This window comes from Silene latifolia, chromosome 9 (assembly GCF_048544455.1).
Source record: "Silene latifolia isolate original U9 population chromosome 9, ASM4854445v1, whole genome shotgun sequence".
NCBI lineage: Eukaryota > Viridiplantae > Streptophyta > Magnoliopsida > Caryophyllales > Caryophyllaceae > Silene > Silene latifolia.
In genome coordinates this window covers 183,982,860-183,998,892 of record NC_133534.1, presented here as the reverse complement: position 1 = coordinate 183,998,892, position 16,033 = coordinate 183,982,860, and the positions used below count along the sequence as shown (strand labels likewise).

At 38.1% G+C, this 16,033-nt stretch overlaps 1 long non-coding RNA gene across 1 annotated transcript; it reads right to left on the bottom strand.

Moving 5' to 3' along the window:
- Positions 1-4,738: 4,738 nt before the first annotated feature.
- Positions 4,739-7,351, bottom strand: LOC141598395 (uncharacterized). The gene is made up of 3 exons (XR_012523481.1): positions 6,858-7,351; positions 6,651-6,760; positions 4,739-4,940 (listed from the first exon to the last, which is right to left on the bottom strand). It is a non-coding gene; the product is annotated as an uncharacterized LOC141598395 (long non-coding RNA).
- Positions 7,352-16,033: the final 8,682 nt, after the last annotated feature.

Genomic DNA, 16,033 nt, shown 5'->3' with positions numbered 1-16,033 from the left:
TAGGCATTCCCAGATAAATGAAAGTATTACCGTCTCAATTGCTTGAGGTAGTGATTACAAAGGTAAACGAAACCACATTACTTTAAATAAATATAACGTTAAATGGCCTTATTACATTGTTCCAAAATAAATAACTGTAATTAATTAAAATACAACTGTAGTGGAAACTAAATAAAACGACTAATAAATGATGAATGTCCATTCTAGATGATCTAGACTGCTAAGTAAATGTAGGTGCCTAACGCCCTTCTGCTCCCCTCTAAGCCAACTCTATTACCTGTCAATTAATCTGCTCCCCAATAATTGGTTCATCACAAGTGTTTAACGAATACACTGTCAACCAAACGGTTGAGTAGGAATAACAATCTCAAGACAATAACAAATATAACAACTAAGTAAAGTATGCAAAGGAACGCTAATGCAGCCATGCTCATCACCCTTAACCTCAAGTTTAGTACACCACCACGAAGGTATATAAACAGTGTGTGCCGGATTAAATCCAAATACGTCACCTAAAGGCTTTACGACGACGTCTGCCAGTAAGTTATTTATACACCACCCGAAGGCCCTTACCTTGGTGTCTGCTTGGTAAGTTTATTATATACCACCCGAAGGCTCTTATCTTGGTGTCTGCCTGGTAAGTTTATAATACATCACCCAAGGGCTCTTACCATGAAATCTGCCGGTATCTCAAATGACCAATGCTTATGCCAATGAATGCAACCATGACAACAATCTCAACCAATCATAAACAATTAATAATCCATCCATCCAATGATCCAATATGCAAAATACTCAAACAATCAAATAGGACAAATAAGACAGTCAAGTAAAATTGTATTCCTACCTTTTCAGCAATCCAATAAAGCAAGCAATCCAAATATAATCAACTAGAAATACTCTTCCGTAAATCCTTCACCTAATACAAACAACAATTATAATTACTAATTATTCAATTTATTTAAATAATTCAACTAATTATAATTTAATTACATTAAGTATATTTCCGTATAATTATAAGGGTAAATTGAAACTTATACCTAGTATAACATTATTTTTCAAAACTTATACCTAAAATAATTTTTTTCTAAAACTTATACCTAAAATCTTATTTTCTTTCAAACTAAATACCAAATCTCCAAAAAAGACAAAAATTGACCATTTTACCCTTAAAAATTTATCTATCCAATCTTTCTTCTTCACCTAACCTAGTTACCCCCACCTCTACCATAACTATCACCATGTAACCCCCTCCTTCTCCACCGATACCACCACCAGCATATCATGATGATCATGTTGGTGACCCATTAAAGGCTTTACCAAAAATTCGTGAACACAACCACATACGTCTCGATTAATTGTTGCGTACCTGATCTCAACAATAGCAGCACAACCTAACACTTTCCCCTCTATTGTGTTCATAGATAAGCTATAGATTAATTGTGCATTTTCAAGAAACTCCAAAAAGAGTGGAACATGGATGACGAACATCCCCACCCAAAACAAACAACAACAAAAATGAAGCACATTTTCAAGAAACTTTACATAAATCACGACCCCAATTGTGCTTATGAACGAAACCCTAAATTTACCCTCCACAATCCACATCATCATCAACATTGACATCGACTCTACTGTAACTTCGATTGCGCAATCCCAGTCAGAATCATGTAAATTAAATCAATCGAATTCGAGTTATCTAACAATTACGGCGTGGAGGATGGAGGAATGGTGGCAACAACGATGGCGTTAAGAAGTCAGGGATGGGATCATATCGGTTATTAATTTATTTTCTATTATGGCCGACATGGGGCGGCGGCGGTGCCTTTGATGGCGCCGATTGAGGGCAAAGTGGTTTTGGTGATAGTGATGGTAACGGTAATGGTAGTGAGGTGTATAAAGGAAGATGCAGGGGAGAGGTGGGATGGTAAAGGGTTAAATGGGGTGGAGAGAGGGTGGGTGGGTTATTTAACAAGGGTAAAACAGTCAATTTATATCTTTTTTAGAAATTTGGTATTAAGTTTGAACGAAAATATGTTTTAAGGTATAAGTTTTTAAAAAAATTATCTTAGGTTTAAGGTTTGAAAAGTGATGTTATATTAGGTATAAGTTATCAATTTACCCTAATTATAATACAAAATCCCGTTTTTATAAACCAAACCCAAAACCCATGAAATCGGGTCAACCCATTAACAACCAAAACAACCCACCATCATCACCAACACGGGTTGAACCCGTGTTCAACCAACCCCCAAAAACCCGCCTAAATCGACACCACACGGCCACCACTGTCACTACCCAACACAGCCACCGCAAGCCAGCAGCACCACGCACCCACACACACCCTAGCCACCATCCTAACAACCACCAACAACCCACAAACTCTCGCCCTAACCATCCTCCTTACCCAACACCAACAACAATACCAACAACACCCAACTCCCTTAAAACCACCACTAAACATAACCAGTGGCCACCATCGTGGTCTCCCTTGATCCAAAGTGGTCCCACCAGTTGCCGCCAGTCCCCAGGTTGAGCCACGGTTAAGACACAATAACCCCACACTCGATTTTAAGACAAACACCACACAACACCAACAATATACAATACTTCGGCAACCACCGCGCAAGGTGACGAATTAAACCACCCTACCACCACCATGACGGTCGCCCAAACACCAGGACACCACCTGGTGCGGTTCGAAACTTTGTCATCTAAGTCAACCAACCAAAACAATATTTATAACTAAACAAACTACTCTTAGTAGAGTGGTAAGTAAAGGTCGGATCCCAAAGGACCGGTATTGAATTAAGTTATCGGTTGTAGAAAGCTATGTCTTAAGGGTGTCACAAATTGGGTTGAGATATGGGGTATTAAGCTACACTACTATAGCAATGAAATGTAAAGAAATGAAAGCAAAACAAGCAATTAAAGAGGGGGTTTGTAAACAATAGATTAAGGCACTAGGGTGTCATGGGTTTATAGGGGATTTCATGGTGGTGATCATACAAACATGTTTTCATAGTTGCAAGCAATTATTATTGTAGAGGAACCGAGTTAGTTTATGTCTTACGGTTCATAGGAAGATTTGGATCCCGGAGCCGAGTTGTCTAGACTGTACAACACCTACAAGTCGACTTACTTTCTTCCTATTCACTTATATGCATGGTCTAACAAGACTCGAGTTAGTTTATATCTTACAAGTCTTGTTGAATAGATAAGAGATGGGTAATAAATGCAAGGTTTCATAGTCTAGCATTTCATCAAGCATAACATGTGCATAGGTTAACACTACAACAAGCAAGCAATCTTATGATAACATATTAGATTAAGTATGGATCTACCCCCATGTTATAGTTCCCCTAATCCTCTATTAACCCTAGCTAGGTGACTACTCACTCATGACCAGGGATGGCAATGGGTCGGGTACCCTACCCAGACCCTTCGGGTCGGACCCAAATGGGTCGGGTCTGGGTCTAACTTTTTGGGACCCGATGGGTATGGGTCTTAGTAAATTAATTCGGGTCTGGGTCCGGGTCTAATTGTTTGGGACCCGACCCGAACCGTAGACCCGTATAATTTAAAAAAAAACACATGACTCATGAGTGATGAGACACCTGTGTAATTTAAAAAAAATAATAATAAACTTAAACAAAACACACAGGCGACACAAGTCACACAACAGTACACCACACACAAATATACAATTTAATCTAATTTCTAACCTTAATTCTAAATCCTCTTCTACCCTAAACTTCCCCCTTTCTCTAACCCTAATCTGGACGACGGCGATTGCATCAACCAACGCTAACGACAACACCGGCGAGTTAACGACGGGGCTTCTGCTTTCACAAAGGTTCAATATCTTTGTTTAATTATCAATCTCCTTATTTCCCTTCATTATTCTCGCTCAATCTCCTTATTTTTAATCGTTATAGGTTCCGGACTTCCGGTTTCTACTTCCATTTCATTCTTCTCGCCAATCTCTTTGTTTAATCATTGTTTAATTTCAGTTTTGTATCATTTAGTACTATAAATCGATGAAGAAGGTGATTAAATCGTGTTTTATGTATACTATTTCGTATTTATAAATTAAATCGTGTTTAATTCAAAATGATACGGCTGTTTATGTATTCAAAATCGTGTTTTATGTATACAGTTTATGTGTACTGTTTATGTATACTATTTAATTCAAAATTTATTCGAGACTTTGTATTTGGTATTCAAAATCGTGTTTTATGTATACTATTTTATTCGAGACTTTGTATTTGGTATTTGTAAGGAGTGCAAAATTGAAGTCAGTGCATAAATGTGCACTATAATGGGCACAAGGCAGAGGCCATTGTTGAAATAGAAAAAATGCACAGGAGGAATTAGGAAAGTGTTCAACCAACCCAGACCTAAGGGTAGACCCGGATCCGAACCGGACTCGTTGGGTATGGGTAAGGGTCCAATAATTTTAGACCCTTTAGGGTCTGGGTCCAATGTTGGGGGCATGGGTCCGGGTCTGAGTCTTGCTGGACCCGACCCAGACCCGACCCATTGCCATCCCTACTCATGACTATGGTAAACATTGTAACACCCTCATTCATTGCGGAAAAGTAAACACATAATTCTAGATAAAAACTGCATGGATATGTTTGTAATAGGTTCATTTGGGTGAAAACCTATAATTTTAAAACCAACCTGAATCTGTTATAAAAATATCCAAATGGGAAGGTGTCAAACATGCAAGGTCTAAAGTAAATCTCATAAATAAAACATCGCTAAAGTCGCGAAACAAAGTTATACAACCCAAATATGAAAAAGGGAGACATATGTCCCTAAAAAGTATATGACATAAAAAGTGTTTAAGGGTCACAATAAAATAAAGCCAATCTAGGTCCCAAGGTTACTTTGCTCGCTAGCTCGTCCATGTACCCCATATATGCATCACCTACCTGTCAATCGCATTTTATACAAATACGAAAGCCACGGTCGTGGGGAGTAACTCCGAGTTCTCCCGACCACGAAATGTCATAATTAATATAACATGTAAACATAAGAATATGAATATGAATAACACATAGCCTTAGCATATAGATGCTAGACAATCGTGCTTATCATGTGAACAACAATATAACAACACATAGTCCTAGCATGTGAATACTAGACCGACTCATACTACACTATCATGTGAATCACATAACATCCAGGAATCCAAACTCTATCAACCATAGCCGGCTTGCATCTCACCTTCTATGATTCATAGAATCATCAAACAAGAAAGGACACTATATCTAGAGACAGGGCATAAGTTCCTAGTACAAGAAATAGTCACTCAGAACTCGAGTCTATACCACGAGGTAAGGTAAACACCCTAGTCCTAAACCTGCGCAGACCTAGCGACATGCGGAAAATACCGCATCCAAGACCCATGATCACACACAGGAGTACCCCTAAGGAGTCCACCAAAGGGTTGGCTAGTACTTAAGCTGACCACATACTTCTACGAGTACGTCAGGAGGTCATGCCCTAACTTGGATATAAACCCACCAAGCTAAGACACAAAGGCTATTAAGCCGCAAACACACACTCGTCAAAGACTATAATGGCCTATCTATGATGAAGGCCGAAATACTCACCTAGGACCTAGTCCCAGCTTGAATACTTTAACCCACACCACACAAGACAAGTAGGACACCCAATTAACCATAAAAGGGGCAAAGAGTCCAAACTTGCACACACAAATGATCATACACACCCTAGCATATGAAAGGCTTCGCAAGAGCATATTTAGTCGAAATCCAACAATATCTCCAATATCAATAATAATCCAAATTCCAGCTAACCACTAGTACCATAATCCATGAAAACAAGCTAAAATGGCAAAGAGGCAACAAGACTCAAGCATAAGGCATCCAAAACATCCAACAACCAACATGTGAAATGATAATTACAAATATCAAGGAATCAACATAAAACATCCAATGACAACCAATATCACCTCAAAGACAAACCCTCGACCCGAGTCCCGCGACGGGTCATCGGTCAAATCGAGGCTGGCCGGTTTAAACCTAGTTTGACCAAACTCGTTCGGTCAATCTGGCCCAGCTCAGAGTCTTGGCCTACTTTGGCCCAAATCACAAAATTCATTACAATATCATTTTCAGGCACTATTCCAATTTCTATCATGTGAAAGACTATCAACATAAGAAAATATATTCCAACTTACAAAATAACTATTTCCACAAATTCTCGCATAATAAAATAGCATAAATAACCGTCTCACACAAGGGTAAACTTTTCTATAAATTTTAATCGATAAAACGACGCCATTTACTCATACGGACTCCGAATTGAGTGATTCAAGTGGCTAAACCACCTAATTTTTCGACGCCGTTCAATCTGTCATATTTTTGGAAACATTGGAAACCGTCTCGGTCTGGTACTGACGCGTTCCAGCCAAAAAACGGACTTGTCACAACACATAATTCTTCATCCAAATTTGTTCCAAAAAATAATATACAAATGGGTAACATAAATTAAACATAAGCATACTCATCTTACTCCATTCATTCATTTATCAACGAGATCGTCTCAAACAACAACAAACAACAAATACAACTACTAATGTGACATTAATTCGTCGAGTAACTCGGAATAGTTACCTTAAACTAGCAAAGAGACAAGTAATAACTTGAGAAAGCTTCTAAAACCCAAAATTACTCTTCATCTTCAACAACATATGAGTCACCTAACTCATCTTCAAATTCTTCACCTATAAGAACAACAAAAACACAATTATTAAGCTTAAATTCGAAACCCTAAAAAAAGTGTCTTAAACAAAAATTGGAGGAAATGAAAATAAAGCTTACTAGTAGATGAGGATTGAAGAGAGGATTCCGAATATATAATTTTTATGCGATTTGGTGGAGAAATGAAGAATTTATGAAGGATTTAGGGATTGTAAGGAGGATTTTTTTTGAGATGAATTTGGTGTTTGGTGAAAGGAAGAGAGAGAATGAGAATTGAGGAAATGAAAGATGAAGAGGAGACCCATGGAGGATGGAGGGTGCATGGTTTGGGGTAGGGTGTTTGGGTGAGTTTCAATTGTTTACGTTTTGGTTCGTTTCGACGGAAATTAGAAATATTCGTCGAACACGATTTCCGAGAAAATTAAAGTTCTTAAACACGATTTTACTAAAAGATTAAGTACTCATATGCCCAATATCCAAACTCGTTTACCCAACGACCGTAAGAAATGGGAAAATCCCAATTTTACGACTTTTATCCGAAATTTATTTTATCAAGGGAAAAGGTTTAAATATAGTTTAAATCACTTTTAAACATTTCTAAACTATCAAAAATAATTACATTTCTTCAAAATAAAATAAGATTATATTTTATCAAATAAATTTTATTTCAAATAAATTAATATAAAATTAAAATAGATTAAATATTACTTTTAAAATATAATGAAGACCTTCAAATTTACGGGATGTTACAATCACCCCTCCTTTTAAGAAGTTTCGTCCCCGAAACTTAGAAGAAGGAACATTGTATATATGTAGGTCTATCTCCTTAAAATCAAGTAAACAAAATCTTCAAAATATGGACGTATGAGGTATAAGTGTCTTTTCAATGGAACGGAAAATCCTCGTCGGCCGTTCAAGAACATCAACATTCCAAATCAAAGACATAAAAATATATATTTTTACACCAACAAATGAGAAAACCAATTATCGGACGTCTCCAATAACGAGCTTTACCACTCATTGACGTTAAAACCAGTGGAAAACAGTAAAACATTTTCAAAAATCTTTAGTTCGAAACTCTATAAAAAGGATAATAACTCCACTAGCTGTGACCAAACTCTAACTACGACTTTTAAACAACTAAGCAAGGACTACTAACGCGGAGGGTATTTAAGAGAAGGAGAGGAACACTTGAAAGATTAGCTAAAACTCACAAGAATTAGATAAAGGAAAGAGGATTACCTCACGAGAAAAGTTCGGGATATTTAGCTAACATAGAGGATTCAGGCTCCCAAGTTTCTTCTTCGACATTTCTACAACGCCAAAATATACGAACTAGGGGCACCACTTTGTTTCTAAGTTGCTTGTTTGCCCTTTCGAGGATTCGGATCGGCCTTTCTTCCAAAGCCAAGTTGGGTTTCAAATCTGGGATTTCTTCTTGAATAACATGGCTCGGATCACTAATGTACTTCCTCAACTGAGATACATGGAAGACATTATGAACCTTGCTCAAATTCGAGGGCAACTCTAAACGGTAAGCAACGGGGCCAATCTTCTCAAGCACACGGAAAGGTCCAATGTATTTGGGACTCAGCTTTCCTTTCACACCAAACCGTTTCACCCCTTTCATAGGTGATACCTTAAGGAACACTCGATCATCAACCTCAAAGGTAAGTGGTCGACGACGGACATCTGTATAAGATTTCTGTCGGTCTTGAGCGGTTTTCATACGCTCTCGAATGATCTTAACCTGATTGATGGTCTCAGTCACCAAATCGGGTCCCAACACATGAGCATCTTGGACTTGATCCCAACAAACAGGACTACGGCACTTCCTACCATACAAAGCTTCATAAGGTGACATCTTGATAGAAGTATGATAGCTATTGTTGTAGGAGAATTCAACAAGAGGTAAGCACTTATCCCAAGAAGTGTGGAAGTCTAAAGCACAAGCACGAAGGAGGTCCTCTAAAGTCTGGATAGTCCTCTCAGTCTGTCCATCTCTAGCGGCATGAAAAGCGGTACTCATCAGTAGCTTACTACCCATGGCTTCTTGCAAAGCAGTCCAGAAACGGGAACAGAATCTCGGGTCACGATCTGAAACTATATCCTTAGGCACTCCATGGTAGCGTATTATCTCCTTCACGTAGGCACCAGCTAGGACATCTAAGTTCCATGTCTCCTTGATAGGTATAAATCTAGCACACTTGGTCAATCGATCTACAACTACCCAAACAGCATCTTTTCCGCTAGCAGTCTTAGGTAAAGCCATCACAAAGTCCATGGAAATGGACTCCCACTAACAAAGGGGAACATCCAAAGGTTGTAGCAAACCTCCGGGTTTCTGATGCTCAATCTTCACTTTCTGACAGGTAAGACACTTGCTAACATACTCTAGGACATCAATCTTCATCCTAGGCCACCAGAACTGTAATCTCAAGTCTTTATACATCTTGTCACCACCAGGATGAATAGAGTAAGGAGAAAGGTGAGCTTCATCAAGAATCTTCTTCCTCAACTCGGCTACTCTCGGAACATACATCCTACCTTGGTAACGAAGGTATCCATCACTATCCACCACACAATCCTTAGCTTGCCCAAGTTGGATTTTTGCTTGAATGGACTTGAAAGTAGCATCCTCAGGTAGGCAAGTACGGATCTCACGGTAAAAGTCGGGTTCTGCACTCAAGACACTAAGATAGTCAAAGCCCTTCCCAACAAGGCTTATCCCTAACTTTTGAAATTCCGTGGTAAGTTCTTCAGGTAACACACGGATAGTGCTCAAAGAGTGACTAGTCTTTCTACTCAAAGCATCGTCCACCACAATTGCTTTCCCTTCATGATAAATCAACTCGGCATCATAATCATTCACCAACTCTAGCCATCTTCTTTGCCTCATATTCAATTCTTTCTGGGTAAAGATACACCTCAAACTCTTATGATCGGTATAAATGCGGCAATGAACTCCAATAAGGTAATGCCTCCATATCTTCAAGCCATGTACCACGGCGGCTAATTCAAGATCATGAGCAAGATGAAGTGAGGAAAGGAGGTATGAACGGTAACGCTTATGGTCAAAGAAGAAAGGAAATTAGACAACAAGGAAACGCCAGGTACTCAAATCTCACACAACAACATCAACCTAAGCGGTTCTGAAAACTTCTTAGCAACAAAACTTATAACCACATCACTCCCAAGGATTTCCTCAAAACGCTCATGTTACTTCATCCTAATCTATTCCTTGAAACAGGGTACTCCACTATAAGTGTGATTTCACCACTCCAAATCCTCAAACATCCACAAACAACTTCCACAAGATCAAGGTCAAAGTTCCAACAAAGCTATACTCATATCCAACTAGTGTCGACCATGGGTTTCTCAAAATGATAAAATCTTCAATCAAGGGTCCTAATTCCAATCTCTAAATTCCCACATCCTAACACCATAAATTAAAACTATGTCCTTCAACTTAACAATTGGCGTCAACCATACCCTTATCCTTTCTAGTTACTAAAACAAGTGCTAAGATTTCCCAACAATGTAGCTTAGTCTCACTCTCATTCCATACCTCAAGTAGTAATTAAGATCACTCACTTAGACCAACTAATAATCCCAAAATTAGTATTTCTCATATGGTAACATATACCTTATAAAACCCTCATATCCAAAGTGATTACGAAAGCTAATCGTAAATTCAACTTACTTACTCTCTCAATCTTACACCTTCGATTCCACCACTTAATTCCACCTAAGTCTTTCCAACATCACAACCTCTTAAAACCAGGGTTTTGGGTTAACCACAAACAATCTCCTCAAAAGTCGAATTTTCCAACCAAGGTCAACATTCCTCAAAAGAAAGAGTACTATCAAAAAGGCGCTAAGGTAGGATAGGCAAGGAACAAACGACAAGTTAGGAGTACAAGAGTAGGTTTCAAAGTAAAACAGAAGAGAGTTTAGAAGGAGGATAAGCACCAAGAGATAAAGAATAAGGCGAGATACACAAAGAATAAGAAACATCTTCGAGGAAGTAGGAGCATTCTTCAAAGGTTGAACAAATCTTCAATCCTCAGTAATAGGCACCAAATCTTGATCTTCATGTAGGGAAGCTCATGGTCATTGATCCAAGGACACAACACTCATTAAATGACAATCAACAAACATGTTAGAACCTAACAAAGAGCAAACACACAGAGACTACAACATAAGGTCCTAAGTCTACCCATCTTACCCATCTCTCAAGTTTATTCATTTAAGGTCAAGTTATTTTTATTGGGGGTGCACAAACGTGCGTCGGGAGCAAATATGCTCTGATACCAACTGTGACACCCTCATTCATTGCGGAAAAGTAAACACATAATTCTAGATAAAAACTGCATGGATATGTTTGTAATAGGTTCATTTGGGTGAAAACCTGTAATTTTAAAACCAACCTGAACCTGTTATAAAAATATCCAAATAGGAAGGTGTCAAACATGCAAGGTCTAAAGTAAATCTCATAAATAAAACATCGCTAAAGTCGCGAAATAAAGTTATACAACCCAAATATGAAAAAGGGAGACATATGTCCCTAAAAAGTATATGACATAAAAAGTGTTTAAGGGTCACAATAAAATAAAGCCAATCTAGGTCCCAAGGTTACTTTGCTCGCTAGCTCGTCCATGTACCCCATATATGCATCACCTACACCGATGTCAATCGCATTTTATACAAATACGAAAGCCACGATCGGTCGGAGTAACTCACGAGTTCTCCCGACCACGAAATGTCATAATTAATATAACATGTAAACATAAGAATATGAATATGAATAACACATAGCCTTAGCATATAGATGCTAGACAATCGTGCTTATCATGTGAACAACAATATAACAACACATAGTCCTAGCATGTGAATACTAGACCGACTCATACTACACTATCATGTGAATCACATAACATCCAGGAATCCAAACTCTATCAACCATAGCCGGCTTGCATCTCACCTTCTATGATTCATAGAATCATCAAACAAGAAAGGACAATATATCTAGAGACAGGCATAAGTTCCTAGTACAAATAAATAGTCACTCAGAACTCGAGTCTATACCACGAGGTAAGGTAAACACCCTAGTCCTAAACCTGCGCAGACCTAGCGACATGCGGAAAATACCGCATCCAAGACCCATGATCACACACAGGAGTACCCCTAAGGAGTCCACCAAAGGGTTGGCTAGTACTTAAGCTGACCACATACTTCTACGAGTACGTCAGGAGGTCATGCCCTAACTTGGATATAAACCCACCAAGCTAAGACACAAAGGCTATTAAGCCGCAAACATACACTCGTCAAAGACTATAAATGCCTATCTATGATGAAGGCCGAAATACTCACCTAGGACCTAGTCCCAGCTTGAATACTTTAACCCACACCACACAAGACAAGTAGGACACCCAATTAACCATAAAAGGGGCAAAGAGTCCAAACTTGCACACACAAATGATCATACACACCCTAGCATATGAAAGGCTTCGCAAGAGCATATTTAGCTGACAATCCAACAATATCTCCAATATCAATAATAATCCAAATTCCAGCTAACCACTAGTACCATAATCCATGAAAACAAGCTAAAATGGCAAAGAGGCAACAAGACTCAAGCATAAGGCATCCAAAACATCCAACAACCAACATGTGAAATGATAATTACAAATATCAAGGAATCAACATAAAACATCCAATGACAACCAATATCACCTCAAAGACAAACCCTCGACCCGAGTCCCGCGACGAGTCATCGGTCAAATCGAGGCTGGCCGGTTTAAACCTAGTTTGACCAAACTCGTTCGGTCAATCTGGCCCAGCTCAGAGTCTTGGCCTACTTTGGCCCAAATCACAAAATTCATTACAATATCATTTTCAGGCACTATTCCAATTTCTATCATGTGAAAGACTATCAACATAAGAAAATATATTCCAACTTACAAAATAACTATTTCCACCAATTCTCGCATAATAAAATGGCATACATAACCGTCTCACACAAGGGTAAACTTTTCTATAAATTTTAATCGATAAAACGACGCCATTTACTCATACGGACTCCGAATTGAGTGATTCAAGTGGCTAAACCACCTAATTTTTCGACGCCGTTCAATCTGTCATATTTTTGGAAACATTGGAAACCGTCTCGGTCTGGTACTGACGCGTTCCAGCCAAAAAACGGACTTGTCACAACACATAATTCTTCATCCAAATTTGTTCCAAAAAATAATATACAAATGGGTAACATAAATTAAACATAAGCATACTCATCTTACTCCATTCATTCATTTATCAACAAGATCGTCTCAAACAACAACAAACAACAAATACAACTACTAATGTGACATTAATTCGTCGAGTAACTCGGAATAGTTACCTTAAACTAGCAAAGAGACAAGTAATAACTTGAGAAAGCTTCTAAAACCCAAAATTACTCTTCATCTTCAACAACATATGAGTCACCTAACTCATCTTCAAATTCTTCACCTATAAGAACAACAAAAACACAATTATTAAGCTTAAATTCGAAACCCTAAAAAAAGTGTCTTAAACAAAAATTAGGGGAAATGAAAATAAAGCTTACTAGTAGATGAGGATTGAAGAGAGGATTCCGAATATATAATTTTTATGCGATTTGGTGGAGAAATGAAGAATTTATGAAGGATTTAGGGATTGTAAGGAGGATTTTTTTTGAGATGAATTTGGTGTTTGGTGAAAGGAAGAGAGAGAATGAGAATTGAGGAAATGAAAGATGAAGAGGAGACCCATGGAGGATGGAGGGTGCATGGTTTGGGGTAGGGTGTTTGGGTGAGTTTCAATTGTTTACGTTTTGGTTCGTTTCGACGGAAATTAGAAATATTCGTCGAACACAATTTCCGAGAAAATTAAAGTTCTTAAACACGATTTTACTAAAAGATTAAGTACTCATATGCCCAATATCCAAACTCGTTTACCCAACGACCGTAAGAAATGGGAAAATCCCAATTTTACGACTTTTATCCGAAATCTATTTTATCAAGGGAAAAGGCTTAAATATAGTTTAAATCACTTTTAAACATTTCTAAACTATCAAAAATAATTACATTTCTTCAAAATAAAATAAGATTATATTTTATCAAATAAATTTTATTTCAAATAAATTAATATAAAATTAAAATAGATTAAATATTACTTTTAAAATATAATGAAGGTCTTCAAATTTACGGGATGTTACAAACATGCTAATGAAAGTGTCAATCATATTATCAAAGTTAAACATGGTGAATGAGTAAATAAATAAGCAAGGGTAAAAAAGATTATACCAAATTGAGGATGATCCAAATAATAAGCTAAGAATAATAGAAGAACACTTGATGAATGATGAAGAGTTGTCATGTCTTCAATAACCCAAATAATCTTCAAATTACCCAAACTAGAACTAAGAACAATTGAAGGATTAAAGAGAATTGAGATTTGATTAATATTGGATTAAGAGATTACAACTTGATAAACTTGATTAATGCTAAATTCTAACTAGCTAAACTTCTTAAACTTGATAAAACTTGATTAAAACTTGGTTTTTAATCCCCTAAAACAATGGGTTATTTATACTAAGTACAAGTATTAGGGTAACAAAGGGATTAAATGACAATTAAGTTCCTAAGAAGATGATTAGTGCTTTGTAAGTCCTAGAGGGAGCCATGCAGATTGATGCCTAAGGATCCGCTCGACCTGAGGCTGAGACGCTCGGATAGAGCACTGAGACACCCGACCTAAGCTCGGGATGCTCGGATTGACGGCTGAGACGCCCGGATCTGTGCTTGAGATGCCCGGATCTTTTGCTCAGCTCTTCTTCTTCCTTGACTGCCCCATGGATCCGTGGGGATCGTTGGTAGGTCGTGGGGCTCCTCATCATTGTCCATTTCTACTTCATTTATTCACTTAGGCCTTTGGTAATGGTCTCCTCTTTGATGCTTGGTCATTATATGCAATCCATTTAGCTTTACTTTGCTCCATAAGTGCAAGGTTAACGATCCTCTCCTACCAAGGACACAAAACTTCAAAGAATATGCAAAGTAGGGAACTAAACATAAGAAATGACCCTAATAAGCACTAGAAAGCATAGGAACGAGGCTAGTTCGGGGACTAAATGTGCACAAATATGAGTCACATCAAATATCCCCTAACCGAACCTTTGCTCGTCCCGAGTAATGAGGTGACTAATACTATGACCCTTATTAATACTACTAGCCGCTGTGAGACAATTAGCGGGTCTCACTCCGCCCCTTCAACTCACAACAAAACATCCATGAGGTAAGATGCCTTCTTGCAAGGCAAGGTGGGGCTTGCCAAAATGGCAATACGTCCAAGCATTAAGCACACAAAACAAGTAATGGATGCATCTACAAAAGAATAGCCACTTTCCTTATCTAAGTGGCGGAAATCATCTAGAGGGGAAGCAATCTAAGGGTACACATTCCTTTGTAGATATTATTTCTCCTAGCTACTAAGTCCAAAAGGATACCAACAAATCACCTCCAAGTTGTGTCAGACTAGAGTACTTTTATCCTCAATCGCTAAATGCTTTTGTCAAGAGTAGGCTCCTTATGGTATTAGAAACATTGTAGGATCACGGAATTCCCCCTGTTGCCCTGACAAGAAGAAGGGTCATCCCATCTCCACCATGCAACAAAGTAGGATCATCAAAGGATAGAAAGGATTTAAAGATGCATGAGTTTCACAATGGTAGTTTGCTATTTGATTTTTTTCCCCCCAATTTCTTGTGGCTTTTGACATTTGAGAACATTTCTTTGCTATTTTTGATGTTTGGAATTTTTGATACTTGGCAATTTCTTTGCATTTTTGAACATTTTCAAAGTAACCCCATTTTGTAGCAAGGGCACTTTTATTGAAGCTTATGAGTCTATTTTTGCTCCTGTTTTCATTGATGCATTTTTTGTGCAAACTTTTTGATTTTCATTTCAATACTTGAACTCAATTTGGAGTTTTTTGTGCCCATTCCCTTTTGTATTTGGCAAAACATGATGATAGTAATGGACGAACAGTTGCATGGCATCAAGGGCCACCTTGGAATAAACGGTAGCCAAGGAGTCATCACACCACAAGGTACTCTTGACTAGGCCTTAGTCCATGGGTCAAAAGATACTAGTATGACACATCCTAGGGTGTCTTGAGGGTATTCTAGCAAACAAAGTCTCAAGGAGAAAAATTATCTACAAGGGACTATATACACTTGCCAAGCTTCCCAACTAGACATTTTCACAAAATTTTTC